The 20192-nt window shown below is 39.4% G+C and overlaps 1 pseudogene; it reads left to right on the top strand.

The window, feature by feature from the left end:
- Positions 1-17720: 17720 nt before the first annotated feature.
- LOC133242454 (THO complex subunit 2-like) lies at positions 17721-19451 on the top strand (annotated as a pseudogene).
- The last annotated feature ends 741 nt before the right edge of the window (positions 19452-20192 follow it).

Genomic DNA, 20192 nt, shown 5'->3' with positions numbered 1-20192 from the left:
ATATATCCACTTTTTTAGATTCTTTTCCCATATAGACCATTAAATAGTATTGAGTAGAGCTCTGTTTGCTATACAGTAGGTCCTAACTAGTTATCTGTTTTATATACGGTAGTGTATATATGTCAATCACAATCTTTCAATTTATCTCTCGCTCTTCCTTACCCTGTGGTAACCATAAGTTTATTTTCCAGATCTGTAACTCTATTTGTTTTCTAGATGTTCATTTGTACTCTTTGTTCTTTTAGATGCCACATATAGGCCAAATCATATGAAATTTGTCTTTCTCTGACTGACTTCACTCAGTAGGGCAATCACTAGGTCCACCTATGTTGCTTCAAATGGAATAGTTTCATTCATTTTTTATGACTGAGTAAAATTTTGTATGTATGTTCCACATCTTCTTTTAGCTGTTCCTCTGCTGATGAGCATTAACATTGCCTCCTTGTCCTGGCTATTGTAAACATTACAATGAACATTCAGGTATGTGTATCTTTTTGAATTATGGTTTCTCCAGACATATGCCCAGGAGTGGGATTGCTGGATCAAATAGTATCTCTATTTTTAGTTTTTGAAGAAATTTCCATACTGTTCTCCACATGGGCTGTACCATTCTAAATTCCCAACCATGTAGGAGGGTTACCTTTTCTACACACCCTCCAGCATTTATTGTAGTTATTTTTTGTTTTGTTTTGTTTTGTTTTTTACAATGGCCATTCTGAGTTGTGTGAGGTAGTGCCTCATTTGCTGTTTTGATTTGCATTTCTCTAATTATTAGTGATGTTGAGAATCTTTTCATGTCCTTTTTAGTCATGTGTATGTCTTGTTTAAAGAAATATCAATTTAAATATTTTGCTTATTTTTTATTTGGTTGTTTATTATTTTGATATTGAGCAGGATGAGTTTTTATATATTTTGAAGATTAATTGCTTGTTGGTTGTTTCATTTGCAAATATTTTCTCTGAATCTAAGGGTTGTCTTTTCATTTTGTTTATGGTTTCCTTTGCTCTGCAAAAGCTTTTAAGTTTAGTTAGATCCCATATGTATACTTTTGTTTTATTTTCATTACTCTAGGAGGTAGGTAAAAAAAAAATCTTGTTATGATTTAGGAGAAAATGATGGTGGAGGAGTAGGTGGATGTGGAGTACATCTCTCTCCACAGATACATGAGGAATATACTTCCAGACACAGAGGATCTTGCAGAACACCAGCTGAGACCAGGCAGGAGTACCTGACAACTGGAAAAATATATATAGAATCACACAAAATTCAGTAGGGTGGAGGGAGTAAGGGGAAAAAGAGGAGAGTCAGCAGTACTGCACCTGCCTTTGGTGGGTGAGGGAACTGAAGCAGGCCTCTGATCCCCACATTGGAGCAGTTGTTTGGGACAGAGGAGAAACATTTGAGTCTGTGAGTGAAGAAGCTGATCTGTGATACTCTAAATGGAATAAGAATCACACAGACAATCCTTGCTGCTGCCATTCGTACCCCTGGCAGGGGTGCAAGTCTCCTGGAAAGCACACTTGCTGGGAGCTAGAGCATATGAACTGGAGAACAATCCCAGGGCAAGGTCTTGTGAGGGAAGAGATGGTGGTGGGAAATGCCTTTGGAGGAACCTGGATTAATGAAAGCAAAGTGATACTGCTAAGTCATGCATAGGGGATAGTGACATAACTGTAGCCTCTCTCTCCCCACACACCAGTACCAGCAGCTGAACAATAAAGATTCCAGAAAGGCTGGCTTTTTCAGCACCTGTTGCACAGACAATGGAGAAGGACCCCAGACAGGGTGGCCATTTAAGTGCTTGAATAGGCTGAGCAACAAAAAAGGACCAGCCAAAGAGGCCCTCTGATTGCCAGCTGCCACAATCTAGAAATACTCTGATAGGGCCATAGCTCCTGTGGCTGAGAGAGTCGGTGTCCCTGCACACTTGGTGCTACCAGGGTCCCCATGACCCAGGCAGTTGCATCACCTTCATGCTCAGTCCTCAATGGTGCAGAGCTGCCATAGGCTAGAAAAAGGCCTAAATAGCACTGTATCTCCTGCGACAATAGTTGCCAACATCCCTGGGTAGCCAGCACTTCCCGGGTCTCCAAAATCCAAACAACTACACCACCTTGACACATCCCCCACTGGGACAGAACTGCCAAAGTCTAGAAAAAACTTAAGAGCATCACATTACCTGCTGCCTTAGTGTGTGGCTCCCCTGAGTACCTGGTGCTGCCAGGGTTCCCGTGACCCAGTCAGTTACATCACCTTCACAACTGGTCCTCACTGAGTCAGACCCACATTCCTCCAGGGCAGCCCCAGGAGCAAAACCCTGTGGATGAGTCACATGCAGAGATGGAGATAAAACCACAACTGAAACCCAGAGGTGGTACAGCTAAAGAAGAGGACGCAAAACTTCCCCACAAACTGTACAAGCTGCAGATTAAATCCACATGATAAACTAGGCAGTTTCTGTGTCTGTGGAATACATAAAAGGACAATAAGACTTCCCACAAAAGAAAATGCACTAGTTCTGACAGCTGTGGACATTGGAGACAAGAACACATAAGAGTAGGATGAGATTAGCATCTGAGCTGCCCCCACAGCAAGTCCAGAGACCAGACCTGTATTGGAGAGCAACCTAGGGAGATGAAGTAGACTGTGACTCACAGCAAGGGAAACAATGCTGACAGCTGACATTCAAGAAAAACATTCATTATTCTTATATTTTGACTTGTTCTGTAGTTGTTTCTGAATTTTTTCATTTCTTTCCCTTTGTTGTTGTAGTTGTTGATTTTATTAGCACTATTAAATCTATTTAAACATTAAAGAATCTTTTTTAATCACACTTTTAATTTATTTTATATATTTCTGACTCTACACTGGCCTTTTGCAGCTCTGTGGGGGTTTTCCTTTCTTAAATTTTTTAAAATTTATTGTTATCTTTCTACACTTATCCTTTCATTTGCTTTTCCTAATGTACTTTTCCTATTGTAGTTATTGTTTAGTATATGTAAATCTTCTTTTTCTCCCTCTATTTAACTTTGCCTTTCAATTCTTTCTTTTCTTACCTTTCTTTCTTTTTCTCACCTTGTTTATTAGCTTGTTTTGTATTTGTTGCTTTATTCTCCATTGGCACCTTGCTTTGGATTTATGTTCCAGTTTGTGCTTTATTTAGTTATGTTTTTAACCAGTTGATATCATATTTGATTTCCTTTGCAGCTGTGTCAACCTATTTTATTTTATTTTTGACTGTTTTGGTTTTGTTTATGGGTGTATATGTATGTGTGCATATTTCATTATTTTTGCTATTATTTGTCTGATTTTGTATTTGCAATTTGTCTTGGGTACATCTTTTGTTTCTTTTTTTTTTTTTAACCCCATTTAACACCATAAAAAAACACCTATGGAATCTTTGGTTGCTGGTCAGGGATCAGGCCGAGCCTTTGGAGTGGTAATGTTGACTCCAAGGTCCTAGGCTGCTAGAAAATCCCTGACTCTAAGGAGTATCAATTGGTGAGAACTCCCACAAAGGCATCCACCTCTATTAAGACACAACTACTGGCAGCATCCAGTTCATGATGCCTCATCCAAATGAGATAGTCAATTCCTAGGCAGATTGATAAGAAGTCCAGGGGTCCCCAAGGAGAGAGGGGTGTGGAATTCTCAAGGAGGAAGAAAAGGCAAACTCCCCCCCTACATTCCTTAGGATTATATAACAATAATGTATCCTGCTTGAAGACAGTCTCTGGAAAAAATCTTCCAGCTAATCCTGTTATCTTAAAATGTAAATTATGGGAGTAGATCTGGTGAGGTCTTTACAACCTCCAGACATTCTTTTGATTCATTGTAAAAACTAATTGGAGAGTGTATCTTTGATTTCTTTCATCAGTGTTTTATAGCCCAGGCAGCTGTGACCCGCACATTTAGTGTGGGCGGCTGTGACTGCAGCCGAGAGGAGTGGCCCCATGTCCGAGGTCAGGGGCAGAAACCGGGAGGACCCCATGCCCGAAGGGAGGCGGGCAAGAGGAGTAACCCCACGTCTGAGGTCAAGGGCAGCAGCCGAGAGGAGCTACCCTGTGTCCAAGGCCAGGGGCGGCAGCCGGGAGGCACAACCCTACCTCCAAGGAGCAGTGGCTGCGTGGGCACAGGAGGGCCTAGAGGAGCTATTCCACATTCAAGGTCAGAAGGGGCAGCGGTGAGGAGATACCCCTCGTCCAAGGTAAGGAGCAGTGGCTGCACTTTGCTGGAGCAGCTGTGAAGAGATACCCCACGCCCAAGGTAAGAGAAACCCAAGTAAGACAGTAGGTGTTTCAAGTGGCATCAGAAGGCAGACACACTGAAACCATACTCACAGAAAACTAGTCAATCTAATCACACTAGGACCACAGCCTTGTCTAACTCAGTGAAACTAAGCCATGCCAGTGGGGTCACCTAAGACGGGCTGGTAATGGTGGAGAGGTCTGAAAGAATGTGGTCCACTGGAGAAAGGAATGGTAAACTACTTCAGTATTCTTGCCTTGAGAACCCAATAAACAGTATGAAAAGGCAAAATGATAGGATACTGAAAGAGGAACTCTCCAGGTCAGTAGATGCCAAATATGCTACTGGAGATCAGTGGAGAAATAACTCCAGAAAGAATGAAGGGATGGAGCCAGAGCAAAACTATACCCAGTTGCGGATGTAACTCGTGAGAGAAGCAAAGTTTGATGCTGTAAAGAGCAATATTGCATAGGAACCTGGAATATCAGGTCCATAAATCAAGGCAAATTGGAAGTGGTCAAACAAGAGATGGCAAGAGTGAATGTCGACATTCTGGGAATCAGGGAACTAAAATGGACTGGAATGGGTAAATTTAACTCAGAAGACCATTATATCTATTACTGCGGGCATGAATCCCTCAGAAGAAATGGAGTAGCCATGATGGTCAACAAAGGAGTTCAAAATGCAGTACTTGGATGCAATCTCAAAAATGATAGAATGATCTCTGTTCGTTTCCAAGGCAAACCATTCAATATCACAGTAATCCAAGTCTATGCCCCAACCAGTAATGCTGAAGAAGCTGAAGTTGAACGGTTCTATGAAGACCTCCAAGACCTTTTAGAACTAACACCAAAAAAAAGATGTCCTTTTCATTATAGGGGGCTAGAATGCAAAAGTAGGAAGTCAAGAAACACCTGGAGTAACAGGCATATTTGGCCTTGGAATACGGAATGAAGCAGGGCAAAGACTAATAGAGTTTTGCCAAGAAAATACACTGGTCATAGCAAATACCCTCTTCCAACAACACAAGAGAAGACTCTACACACGGATATCACCAGATGGTCAACACCGAAATCAGATTGATTACATTCTTTGCAACCAAAGATGGAGAAGCTCTATACAGTCAACAAAAACAAGACCAGGAGCTGACTGTGGGTCAGATCATGAACTCCTTATTGCCAAATTCAGACTTAAATTGAAGAAAGTAGGGAAAACCACTAGACCATTCAGGTATGACCTAAATCAAATCCCTTATGATTATACAGTGGAAGTGAGAAATAGTTTTAAGGGCCTAGATCTGATAGATAGAGTGCCTGATGAACTATGGATTGAGGTTCATGACATTTTACATGGACAGGGATCAAGACCATCCCCATGGAAAAGAAATGCAAAAAAGCAAAATGGCTGTCTGGGGAGGCCTTACAAATAGCTGTGAAAAGAAGAGAAGTGAAAAGCAAAGGAGAAAAGGAAAGATATAAGCATCTGAATGCAGAGTTCCAAAGAATAGCAAGAAGAGATAAGAAAGACTTCCTCAGCGATCAATGCAAAGAAATAGAGGTAAACAACAGAATGGGAAAGACTAGAGATCTCTTCAAGAAAATTAGAGATACCAAGGGAACATTTCATGCAAAGATGGGTTCGATAAAGAACAGAAATGGTATGGACCTAACAGAAGCAGAAGATATCAAGAAGAGATGGCAAGAATACACAGAAGAACTGTACAAAAAGATCTTCACGACCCAGATAATCATGATGGTGTCATCACTCACCTAGAGCCAGACATCCTGGAATGTGAAGTCAAGTGGGCCTTAGAAAGCATCACTATGAACAAAGCTAGTGGAGGTGATGGGATTCCAGTTGAGCTACTTCAAATCCTGAAAGATGATGCTGTGAAAGTGCTGCACTCAATATGCCAGCAAATTTGGAAAACTCAGCAGTGGCCATAGGACTGGAAAAGGTCAGTTTTCATTCCAAACCCAAAGAAAGGCAATGCCAAAGAATGTTCAAACTACTGCACAATTGCACTCATCTCACACGCTAGTAAAGTAATGCTCAAAATTCTGCAAGCCAGGCTTCAGCAGTATGTGAACCATGAACTTCCAGATGTTCAAGCTGTTTTTAGAAAAGGCAGATGAACCAGAGGCCAAATTGCTAACATCGTCTGGATCATGGAAAAAGCAAGAGAGTTCCAGAAAAACATCTCTTTCTGCTTTATTGACTATGCCAAAGCCTTTGACTGTGTGGATCACAATAAACTGTGGAAAATTCTTCAAGAGATGGGAATACCAGAACACCTGACCTGCCTCTTGAGAAATTTGTATGAAGATCACGAAGCAACAGTTAGAACTGGACATGGAACAACAGACTGGTTCCAAATAGGAAAATAAGTACGTGAAGGCTGTATATTGTCACCCTGCTTATTTAACTTATATGCAGAGTACATCATGAGAAACGCTGGGCTGAAAGAAGCACAAGCTGGAATCAAGATTGCTGGGAGAAATATCAATAACCTCAGATAAGCAGATGATACCACCCTTATGGCAGAAAGTGAAGAAGAACTAAAAAGCCTCTTGATGAATGTGAAAGCAGAGAGTGAAAAAGTTGGCTTAAAGCTCAGCATTCAGAAAACTAAGATTATTGCATCTGGTCCCATCACTTCATGGGAAATAGATGAGGAAACAGTGGAAATAGTGTCAGACTTTATTTTTTGGGCTCCAAAATCAGTGCAGAATGTGACTGCAGCCATGAAATTAAAAGACGCTTACTCCTTGGAAGAAAAGTTATGACCAACCTAGATACCATATTGAAAAGCAGAGACATTACTTTGCCAACAATGGTCCATCTAATCAAGGCTATGGTTTTTCCAGTGTTCATGTATGGATGTGAGAGTTGGACTGTGAAGAAAGCTGAGCACCGAAGAATTGATGCTTTTGAACTGTTGTGTTGGTGAAGACTCTTGATTGTCTCTTGGACTGCAAGGACATCCAACCAGTCCATTCTGAAGGAGATCAGCCCTGGGATTTCTTTGGAAGGAATGATGCTAAAGCTGAAACTCCAGTACTTTGGCCACCTCATGAGAAGAGTTGACTCATTGGAACAGACTCTGATGCTGGGAGGGATTCGGGGCAGGAGGAGAAAGGGATGACAGAAGATGAGATGGCTGGATGGCATCACTGACTCGATGGACGTGAGTTTGAGTGAACTCCGGGAGTTTGTGATAGACAGGGAGGCCTGGCGTGCTGTGATTCATGGGGTCACAAACAGTCAGACACGACTGAATGACTGAACTCAACTTCACTGTAATAACTAATTAGAGAGTATATAACTCCATTGATAACACTAGCAAGGGGGTACTCTTTCTGCCCCTTTCTGATGTCTATGTCAGAAGCTTTCTCTATCCCTTTTATACTTTAATAAAACTCTATTGCACAAAAGCTCTTAGCGATCAAGCCTCGTCTCTGGCCCCGGATTGAGTTCTTCTCCAGAGGCCAAGAATCCTGGCATCTTTTCATGGTTCAGCAAAAACCTTTCACAAACGACAAATACAATAATACTAACAAATCATCAGTAGGCATGACTGCTACCTCACAGCCCTGCCCATCCGAGAGAGAAAGAATCTTATCTCCTTCCACCAGCAAGCAAGCACATATCACACCCAATATGAAGGTTACACAAACAACTGGAGCAACCATACCTACTGAGCTAAGAAACCAAAAGGAAAAAGGTATTTTTCCTCAAAGCTTGAGAAAAGGAAGCCTTAAACACAATTTAAAAAAAATGAAAAAGCAGATAAATATTGCAAAAATTAAGGAGCAACCTAGAAAAAACACAAGTCCAAATAAACAAAGAGAAAATAGGCAAACTCTCTGAAAAAGAATTCAGAGTAAAGATGATCCAAAACCTTGAAAATGCAATGGAGAAAATGCAAGAATCAATTAACACATTTAACAAACACCTATCAGAAATAAAGAATAAACAGAGACAAACAATGCAATTACTGAAATTAAAAATACTCTATAAGGAATCAATTGCAGAATATCTGAGGCAGAACGGAAAAGTGAGCTGAAAGACAGAATGGTAGAAATAACTGCTGAACAGCAGAATATAGGAAAAAGAATGAAAAGAACTGAGGATAGTCTCAGAGACCTCTGGGACAATATTGAATGCACCAACATTCATATTATAGGGGTACTTCAAGAACAATAGGGAAAAAAAAGAGTATTAAAAATTTTTTGAAGAGATTATAGTCAAAAATGTTCTCAAACTGGGAAAGGAAATAGTCAATTAAGTCCAAGAAGCACAGAGAGTCCAATACAGTGTAAACCCAAGGAGAAACATGACAAGAAACATACTAATCAAATTTTAAACAATTTAACACAAAGAAAGAATATTAAAAGTAGCAAGGGAAAAGCAGCAAGTAAGATACAAGGGAAATCCCATATGCTTAACAGCTGATTTTTCAGCAGAAGCTCTGAAGGCCAGAAGGGAATGGCAGGATATATTTAAAGTACTAAAAGGGAAAAATCTACAACCAAGATTACTCCACCCAGCAAGGACCCCTTTGAAAACTGATGGAGAAATCAAGAGATTTACAGACAAGCAAAAATTAAATGAATTTAGTATCTCCAAACCAGTTTTACAATAAATGATAAAGGAGGTAGATAGACAGGAAACATAAAAGAAGAAAGAGTCCTATAGAAACAAATCCCAAGAAATTAAGAAAATGGCAATAGGAGCACTGTTGTTGTTTAGTCACACAGTCAAGTCCAGCTCTCTGAGACCCTATGGGCTGAATTGTGTCAGGTTTCCCTTCACTACCTCCCAGAAGTTGCTCAAACTCATGTCCATTGAGTTGGTGATGCCATTCAACCATCTCATCCTCTGTCATCCCCTTCTCCTCCTGCTTTCAATCTTTCCCATCATCAGGGTCTTTTTCAACAAGTCAGCTCTTTCCATCAGAGGACCAATTGTAGGTTCAGCTTCAGTATCAATCCTTCCAGTGAATATTCAGGGTGGATTTCCTTTAGGATTGACTTGCTTGATCTTGACATAAAGGCTGTATATGGTGAACCCACAGCAAACATTTTTCTCAATGGTAAAAAATTGAAAGCATTTCCTGTAAGATCAGGAACAAGACAAGGGTGCCACTCTCACCACTATTATTCAACATAGTTTTGGAAGTCCCAGCTATGGCAATCAGAGAAGGAAAATAAATAAAAGGAATTCAGAATAGAAAAGAAGAAATAAAACACTCACTGTTTGCAAATGACATGATACTATACGTAAAAAAATAAAAACCTAAAGATACTATCAGTAAATTACTAGAGCTAATCAATGAATTTAGCAAAGTTTCAGGATACAAAATCAATATAGAGAATTTACTTGCATTCCTTTGTCAGTTTTCAGTTCAGTCACCTATTGGTGTTCGAATATTTGTGAGCCCATGGAATGCAGCATGCCAGGCTTCCCTGTCTATCACCAACTCCAGAGCTTGCTCAATCTCATATCCATAAAGTCAGTGATGCCCTCCAACCATCTCATCTTCTGTCACTCCCTTCTTCTCCTGCCTTCAGTATTTCCCAGCATCAGGGTCTTTTCCGATGAGTCAGTTCTTCTCATAAGGTGGCCAAAGTATTAGAGCTTCAGTTTCAGCATCATCCTTCCAATGAATATTTAGGACTGATTTCCTTTAGGATTGACTGGTTTCATCCCTTTGCATTCCAAGAGAATCTCCTTTATACTAACAATGAAAAATCAGAGAAATTAAGGAATAAATCACATTTACCACTGCAACAGAAAGAATAAAATATCTAGCAATAAACATACCTAAGGAGACAAACAATCTGTATACAGAAAACTATAAGACACTGAGGAAAAAAATCAAAGACCATATAAACTGTTGGAGAGATATACCATGTTACTGGATTGGAAGAATCAACATTTTGAAAATGACTATACTACCAAATGCAATCTACACATTCAATATGATCCCTATCAAATTACAAATGGCATTTTTCACAGAACTAGAACAAACAATTTCACAATGCATATGGAAACACAAAAGACCACAAATAGCCAAAGCAATCTTGAGAAAGAAGAATGGTGCTGGAGGAGTCAACCTTCCTGACTTCAGACAGCATTACAAAGCTACAGTTATCAATACAGTATGGTACTGGTACAAAAACAGAAATATAGACCAATGGAACAAAATAGAAAACCCAGAAACAAGCCTACAAACCTATGGGCAAATCATCTTTGTCAAAGGAGGCAAGAATATAAAATGGGGAAAAGATAGTCTGTTCAATAAGGGGTGCTGGGAAAACTGGACAGCTACAGGTAAAAAAAAAATGAAATTAGAATACTTCCTAAAAACATACACAAAGATAAAATCAAAATGGATTAAATACCTAAATGTTAGACCAGAAACTGTAAAACTCTCAGAGGAAAACGTTGGCTGAACAGAGTATGATAATTCACAGCAAGATCTTCCATGACCCACCTCCTAGAGTAATGGGATTTAAAACAAAAATAAAAAAGTGGGACCTAATTAAACTTAAACACTTTTGCATAGCAAAGGAAACTATAAACAAGGTGAAAATACAACCCTCAGAATGGAAGAAAATAATAGGAAATGAAACAACTGACAAAGGATTAATTTCCAAAATATACAAGCAGCTCATAGAAGTCAATATCAGGAAAACAAACAACCCAGTCAAAAAGTAAGATAAGAATATAAACAGACATTTCTCCAAAGAAGACATCCAATGACTAATGGACACATGAAAAGATGTTCAATATATCTCATTATTATAGAAATGCAAATCAAAACTACAAAGAGATATCATCACACCAGTCAAAATGGCCATCATCAAACCGTCTAGAAACAATAAATGCTGGAGAGGGTATAGAGAAAAGGGAATCCTCTTGCACTGTTGGTGGGAATGTAAATTGATACAGCCACTATGGAAGACAGTATGGAGATTCCTTAAAAAAACAAGAAATAAAACCACTGAAAAACTGTATATCCAATTTCTAGCCATATACCCTGAGGAAACCAAAACTGAAAAAGACAGATGTACTCCAATGTTCATTGAAACACTATTTACAATAGCTGGTACATGGAAGCAACCTAGATGTCCATTGATAGATGAATGGATAAGAAAGCAGTGGTACACACACATCAGATCAGATCAGATCAGTCGCTCAGTCATGTCCGACACTTTGCGACCCCATGAATCGCAGCACGCCAGGCCTCCCTGTCCATCACCAACTCCCGGAGTTCACTCAGACTCATGTCCATCGAGTCAGTGATGCCATCCAGCCATCTCATCCTCTGTCTTCCCCTTCTTCTCCTGCCCCCAAATCCTCCCAGCATCAGAGTCTTTTCCAATGAGTCAACGCTTTGAATGAGGTGGCCAAAGTACTGGAGTTTCAGCTTTAGCATCATTCCTTCCAAAGAAATCCCAGGGCTGATCTCCTTCAGAATGGACTGGTTGGGTCTCCTTGCAGCCCAAGGGACTCTCAAGAGTCTTATCCAACACCACAGTTCAAAAGCATCAATTCTTCGGTGCTCAGCCTTCTTCACAGTCCAACTCTCACATCCATACATGACCACAGGAAAAACCACAGCTTGACTAGACGAACCTTTGTTGGTAAAGTAATGTCTCTGCTTTTGAATATTTTATCTAGGTTGGTAAGCGTCTTTTAATTTCATGGCTGCAGTCACCATCTGCAGTGATTTTGGAGCCCAGAAAAAATAAAGTCTGACACTGTTTCCACTGTTTCCCCATCTATTTCCCATGAAGTGATGGGACCAGATGCCATGATCTTCGTTTTCTGAATGTTGAGCTTTAAGCCAACTTTTTCACTCTCCTCTTTCACTTTCATCTAGAGGCTTTTTAGTTCCTCTTCACTTTCTGTCATAAGGGTTGTGTCATCTGCATATCTGAGGTTATTGATATTTCTCCCGGCAATTTTGATTCCAGCTTGTGTTTCTTCCAGTCCAGCATTTCTCATAATGTACTCTGCATATAAGTTAAATGGAATATTATTCAGCCATAAAAAAGAAAGCATTTGAGTCAGTTCTAATGAGATTGATGAACCTAGAGCCTATTATACAGAGTAAAATAAGTCAGAAAGAGAAAAGGAAATATCATATATAAATGCATATATATAGAATCTAGAAAGATGGTACTGATAAAATTATTTTCAAGGCAGCAATGGAGATACAGACATAGATTACATACTTATGAACATGGAGTGGGGGGAGGAAGGAGAGGATGGGCTGTATGGCGAGAGTAACATGAAATACCATAGATAAAATGAATAGCCAATGAGGAGGGGGAAGATATTGCTATGATTTATATCAAAGAGTCTTCTGCCTATGTCTCTATTTGTTTTGTATTACATTTAGGTCTTTATTTAATTTTTACTTTATTTTTGTATACAGTATTAGGGAGTGTTCTAAATTCATTCTTTTACATGTCTCTGTCCGGTTTTACCTATCCCACTTATTAAAGAGATGGTCTTTTCTTCATTATATATTCTTGCCTTCTTTATCATAGGTTAGGCAGCCAGAGGTGCATGTGTTTATGTCTGGACTTTCTATCGTGTTCCATTTACCTAAATTTCTGCTTTTGCACAAATGCCATACTATTTTTATGACTGTAGTTTTCTAGTATAATCTGAAGTCAGGGAACTTGATTCCCCTGTTCCATTCTTCTTTCTCATTATTTCTTTCACTTTTTGGAATTTCTACTATTTCCATACAAATAGCAAAGCTTACTGTTCTAGTTCTATGAAAAATGCCCTTGGTAATTTGGGATTTCTTTAAGTCTGTAAATTGTTTTGGGTTATATAGTCATTTTCTCAACATTCATTCATCCAGTCCAAGTACATGGTATATCTCTCCATCTGTTTGTCTCATCTTTTATTTCTTTCATCAGTATTCTATTTTTTCTGAGTACAGTTATTTTCTCATCTTAAGTAGGTTTATTCCCAGGTATATGATTCTTTTAAATCAATGGTAAATGGGATTGTCTCTGTAAACTCTTTTTCTGATCACTCATTGCTAGTGGATAGGAATTTAATAGATATCTGCATATTAATTTTCTATCCTGCTACTTTACCAAACTTATTGATGAACTCTAGTAGTCTTCTGGTGACATCTTCAGAATTTTTTATATATAGTATCACGTCATCTGCAAACAGTAACAATTTTACTTTTTTCTTTTCCAAATTTAATTCATTTTCTTTCTTTTTTCCCCCTCTGATTGCCATGGCTAGAACTTATAAAACTATGTTGAATGAAAGTGGCAAGAGTGGACATCTTTGTATTGTTCCTGATCTTACAGGAGATCTTTTCAGATTTTCATCATTAAGAATTATGTTCTCTGTGGGTTTGTCATATATGGCCTTTATTATGTTGAGGTAGGTTTCCTCTAAGCCCACTTATAGACTTTTTATCATAAATGTGTGTTGAATTGTGTTAAAAGTTTGTTCTTCATGTACTGACATGATCATGTGATTCATTCTTCATTTTCTTAATGTGCTGTATCACACTGACTCCCCACATCTAAGGAGCTGTGGCTGAGCGGGCACAGGATGGCCGAGAGGAGCTACTTCATGTTCAAGGTCAGGACAGGTGGTGGTGAGGAGATACCCCTCGTCCAAGGTAAGGAGCAGTGGCTGCGCTTTGCTGGAGCAGCCGTGGAGAGATACAAATAGCTGTGAAAAGAAGAGAAGCAATGAGAAAAGGAGAAAAGGAAAAATATTCTCACTTGAATGCAGAGTTCCAAAGAATAGAAAAGAGAGATAAGAAAGCCTTCCTCAGCGATTAATGCAAAGAAATAGAGGAAATCAACAGAATGGGAAAAACTAGAGATCTCTTCAAGAAAATTAGAGATAACAAGGGAACATTTCATGTAAAGATTGGCTCAGTAAAGGACAGAAATGGTATGGACCTAACAGAAGCAGAAGGTATCAAGAAGAGGTGGCAAAAATACACAGAACTGTACAAAAAAGGTCTTCACAAAAAGATAATCACAATGGTGTGATCACTCACCTAGAGCCAGACATCCTGGAATGTGAAGCCAAGTTGGCCTTAGAGAGCATCACTATGAACAAAGCTAGTGGAGGTGATGGAATTCCAGTTGAGCTATTTCAAATCCTGAAAGATGATGCTGTGGAAGTGCTGCACTCAATATGCCAGCAAATTTGGAAAACTCAGCGGAGGCCACAGGACTGGAAAAGGTGTTTTCATTCCAATCCCAAAGAAAGGCAATGCCAAAGAATGCTCAAACTACCACACAATTGCACTCATCTCACATGCTAGTGAAGTAATGCTCAAAATTCTCCTAGCTAGGCTTCAGCAATACGTGAACTGTGAACTTCTATATGTTCAAGATGGCTTTAGAAAAGGTAGAGGAACCAGAGATCAAATTGCGAACATCTGCTGGATCATCGAAAAAGCAAGACAGTTCCAGAAGAACATCTATTTCTGCTTTATTGACTATGCCAAAGTCTTTGTGTGGATCACAATAAACTGGAAAATTCTTCAAGAGATGGGAATACCAGACCACCTGACCTGTCTCCTGAGAAACCTGTATGCAGGTCAGGAAGCAACAGTTAGAACTGAACATGGAACAAAAGACTGGTTCCAAATAGGAAAAGGAGTACGTCAAGGCTGTGTATTATCACCCTGCTTATTTAAATTATATGCAGAGTACATCATGAGAAACGCTGGGCTGGAAGAAACACAAGCTGGAATCAAAATTGCCGGGAGAAATATCAATAACCTCAGATATGCAGATGACACCACCCTTATGACAGAAAGTGAAGAGGAACTAAAAAGCCTCTAGATGAAAGTGAAAGAGGAGAGTGAAAAAGTTGGCTTAAAGCTCAACATTCAGAAAACGAAGATCGTGGCATCTGGTCCCATCACTTCATGGGAAATAGATGGGGAAACAGTGGAAACAGTGTCAGACTTTATTTTTTCTAGGCTTCAAAATCACTGCAGATGGTGATTGCGGCCACGAAATTAAAAGAAGCTTACTCCTTGTAAGGAAAGTTATGACCAACCTAGCTAGCATATTAAAAAGCAGAGACATTACTTTGCCAACAAAGGTTCGTCTAGTCAAGGCTATGGTTTTTCCAGTAGTCATGTATGGATGTGAGATTTGGACTGTGAAGAAAGCTGAGCACCAAAGAATTAATGCTTCGGAACTGTGGTGTTGGAGAAGACTCTTGAGAGTCCCTTGGACTGCAAGGACATCCAACCAGTCCATTCTAAAGGAGATCAGTCCTTGGTGTTCTTTGGAAGGACTGATGCTAAAGCTGAAACTCCAGTAATTTGGCCACCTCGTGCAAAGAGTTGACTCATTGGAAAAGACTCTGATGCTGGGAGGGATTGGGGGCAGGAGAAGAAGGGGACAACAGAGGGTGAGATGGCTGGATGGCATCACTGACTCAATGGATGTGAGTCTGAGTGAACTCTGGGAGCTGGTGATGGACAGGGAAGCCTGGCATGCTTTAATTCATGGGGTCGCAAAGAGTCGGACATGACTGAGCGACTGAACTGAACTGATCACACTGATTGAGATTCATGTATTGAAGAAACCTTACATCCCTAGGATAAATCCTGGTTGGTCAATGTTTATGATTCTTTTAATGTGGTATTGAATTCTATTTGCTAGTGTTTTGTTGAGGACTTTTGCATTTATGTTCCTCAGTGATATTGTTCTGTAATTTTCTTTATTTGTGATTTTTGTCTGGTTTTGGTGTCAAGGTAGTGATGGCCTCATAGAATGAGTTTAAAATGTCCCTTCTTCTGCATTTTTGGTAAGATTTTTATCAGAATAGATGTTAAGTCGTCTCTAAGTAACTGATAGAATTAGCCTGTGAAGACTTTGGCCCTAGGCTTTTGCTTGTCAGAATTTTTTTTTAATTAATTTATTTTAATTGGAGAACAATTGGGCTTCCCCGATAGCTCAGTAGGTAAAGAATCTGCCTGTAATGCAGAATACCCCAGTTTGATTCCTGAGTCAGGAAAATCTGCTGGAGAATGAATAGGCTACCCACTCCAGTATGGGCTTCCCTTGTGGCTCAGCTGGTAAAGAATCTGTCTGCAATGTGGGAGACCTGGGTTTGATCCCTGGGTTTGGAAGATCCCCTGAATAAGGGAAAGGCTAGTCCAGTATTCTGGCCTGGAGAATTCCATGGACTGTATAGTTCATGGGGTTACAAACAGTCAGACACGACTGAGTCTAACACGGACATTACTGACTAATTTAAATTTATTTATTAAACATTTGAAACTTGTGGAAAAACTCTATGATCAGTGTCATGATACCCTGGTACAGTTTGGTGGGCTTTAGCATCTAATCTAAGCACAGAAGATTATATAAAGCAAGTGCCTTCAGTTGATGTGCTCTGTAATGAATTTCACACACCTCATGATGCAGCATTTTTCCTGTCTAGGCCAATGTACACACACCATATTTCATCAAAGTATGACAAACTTAAAAAATCAAGGAAGGGAAGTAAACAGCAGCATAAAGTTCATAAGTACATCACATCATATGAAATGGTGATGGCTCCTGTTCATGAAGCAGTGGTTTCCTTACACGTTTCCAAAGTCTGGGATGACATCAGTCCTCAATTCTATGCCACATTCTGGTCATTGACAATGTATAACCTTGCATTTCCACATACCAGCTATGAACAGGAAGTCAATAAACTTAAAATCCAGATGAAAGCAATTGAAAACAATCAGGAAATGCCTCCAAATAAAAATAAAAAAGAGAAGGAGTGATGTACTGCCCTTCAGGGCAAGCTTCTCGAGGAAGAAAAGAAACAGATGGAACATGTACAATGAGTTCTGCAGAGACTGACACTGGAAAAGGACAACTGGCTTCTAGCAAAATCTACCAAAAATGAGACCATCACAAAATTTCTACAGCTGTGTATATTTCCTCGATGTATTTTTTCAGCAAGTGATGCTGTTTACTCATTTTGTTGAATTGGTACATCAACAGAAAACTCCAAATTTTTCCACACTTCTTTGCTATGATCGAGTTTTCTCTGATATAATTTACACAGTCGCAAGCTGTACTGAAAATGAAGCTAGTCAATATGGGAGATTCCCTTGCTGCATGTTAGAGATTGTGACCAGGTGGCACAGTGATAAAGCCACATATGAAAAGGAAAGTGGAAATTATCCGGGATTCTTTACTATACGAGCAACTGGATTTGATGGTGGAAACAAAGCTGATCAATTAGACTATGAAAATTTTTGACATGTTGTACACAAATGGCATTACAAACTAACCAAGGCATCAGTACATTGCCTTGAAAGAGGCGACTATACTCTCATCAAAAATATCTTTATTGTGCTAACAAAAAATACTTCCTTGGTACACAAAACTTTAGAATCTGGGTCAGGCTTTGGGAAGAAGAGTGCATAAAATCTTCCAAGAGGAAAAAGAAGAGGTCAAATCTATATGCATTGGCTATGGGCTACTCTGGGCAGTTGAAAAGTAGAAAGTCATACATGATACCTGAAAATGAGTTTCATCATAAAGACCCCCTTTGAAGAATGCAGTTGCCAGTGTACAAAATGGGCCTGGTGGCAGGCCTTCTTCATCGTCAGTCGGAAGTGTAGGTCAGATGAAAGCAGTACTGTGGACACTGATAAATCAAGGGAGAGATCTCAATGTGGTGTGAAAGCTGTTGATAAAGCTTCTAATTTCACACCAAAAGGGAATTCAAGTGATGGAAATAGTGGCTCTAGCAGCAGCAAAGCTAAAGAAAATGACAAAGAAAAAGGAAAAGAGACAGAAAAAGAGAAAAAAGAAAAGACTCCAGCTACTACTCGAGGCCCGAGTACTTGGTAAAGATGGTAAAGAAAATACAAAGGAAGAATGGCCAAATAAAGATGAAAAAGCAAGAGAGACAAAGGAAAGAATATCTAAATCTGACAAAAAGAAAGAAAAATTCAAGAAGGAAGAAAAAGCTAAAGATGAGAAATTCAAGACCACTGTCCTGAATGTAGAATCAAAGTCAACTCAAGAAAAGGAAAGAGAGAAGGAGCCACCCAAAGAACGAGATATAGCAAAGGAAATGAAATCAAAGGAAAATGTTAAAGGAAGAGAAAACCCACCAGTTTCTGTGTCCTTGAAGTCACCTGTTCCCCCATCAGATATTGCAGAGCCTGAAAGGGAACAGATACGTTGCAAAATTGATACCCATTCTTCTCCATCACATTCCTCAACAGTAAAGGAGAGTTTCATCGAACTCAAGGAGTCTTCAGCAAAACTCTGCATTAATCATACTCCTCCACCAGTGTCCAAGAGTAAGGAGAGATAAATGGACAAGAAAGATTTGGACAAGTCAAGGGAAAGATCCAGAGGGTAGGGGGAAGATGAAAAGGACAGGAAAGAGTGGAAAAGGGATCACTCAAACAATGACCGAGAAGTGCCACCATACTTAACCAAGAGGCAGAAAGAAGAAAGTGAAACAATGGGGGTTTCAAAATACAAAAGTGAAAGTCTATGTGAGTCTCCTTACCCAAATTAGAAAGACAAGGAAAAAAATAAATAAATCAAAATCTCCAGGCAAAAAAAAAAAAAAAAAAGGTGGAGACTCATTTAAATCTGAAAAGATGGATAAAAATCTCCTCTGATGGCAAAAAGGAGTCCAGGCATGATAAAGAAAAGATAGAAAAGAAAGAGAAATGGGACAGTTCCAGAGGAAAGGAAGAGAAGAAACATCATAAGTCCTCGGACAAGCACAGATAATGAAGACTTTCAATCAAGGGTATGGACAGACCCCTAAGCTGAAGGTCTCCCAGAGGAGGATGCCAAAGCTCCATGCGTCACTCTCAGAATGATATCTCCCATAATTGAGAGCTTCTAGTGCTGTCCATTTAATGGGAATCTGCTTTAAATCAGAAGATGAATACACACCACCATCCTCTTGACGAGACATTCCAAAGTCACTGGTTTTCAGAACATTATTTTCACCTCCAGGCAGTTTCTTGGAGCAAGGTCCCTGTGCATATAATTTTTACCTGAGATTTGCCATCGAGAAGCAGCATCTAATAAAAATTTCACTAATTGTTTTAGTTCATCCTTCTTTCTCAGAAAGGAGAGGAAATCATGTCCTGGAACAAGTCCCTTAATTTTGTAGATAGGCTGTATTTGTGTGCTAACTTTTATGAGTTTTACAATATTGGTATGATTATACTGCTTGAGGATTTTGGCTTCTTGTAAAATTTTTAATTTCAGTTCTGGGAAAGATCATCTTCACATGTTCTAACAGTGATACCAATTTTATCTTTTAATGTGCCCCTAAATGTGTCATCAAAATTTCCCTAGCCCAGTAATTATGACAGCTTCACGACTGAGATGAAGAAGGCAGTGGCAACCCAATCCAGTACTCTTGCCTGGAAAATCCCATGGACGGAGGAGCCTGGTAGGCTGCAGGCCATGGGGTCGCTAAGAGTTGGACACGACTGAGCGACTTCACTTTCACTTACTTTACAATATTATGATGGCTTTTTGCCACACATTAACATGAATCATCCATGCGTAAACATGTGTCCCCCCATCCTGAACTGCCCTCCCACCTCCCTCTCCTTGTTAGATAGTTTTAATCACAGTTTCAATTTCAGTACTTGTGACTGGTTTGTTGACATTTTTTCTTTCTTTCTGGCTTAGTCTTAGAAAGTTGTTTCTAAGAAGCTGTCCATTTCTTGTAGGTTGTCAATTTTATTGGCATATAGTTACTTGCAGTGATCTCATATCCTTTGTTTTTCTGTGGTATTGGTTGTAAGTTCTTTTTCATTTCTATCAATATTTTTATTGATAGAATAAATTTCATTGATTTCATTGATCTTTGCTATTGTTTTCTTTATTTATTTCCGCTCTGATCTTTATGATTTGTTT

Source organism: Bos javanicus, chromosome X, assembly GCF_032452875.1.
Source record: "Bos javanicus breed banteng chromosome X, ARS-OSU_banteng_1.0, whole genome shotgun sequence".
Classification (NCBI taxonomy): Eukaryota; Metazoa; Chordata; class Mammalia; order Artiodactyla; family Bovidae; genus Bos; species Bos javanicus.
This window is presented reverse-complemented; position numbering and strand designations above follow the sequence as displayed.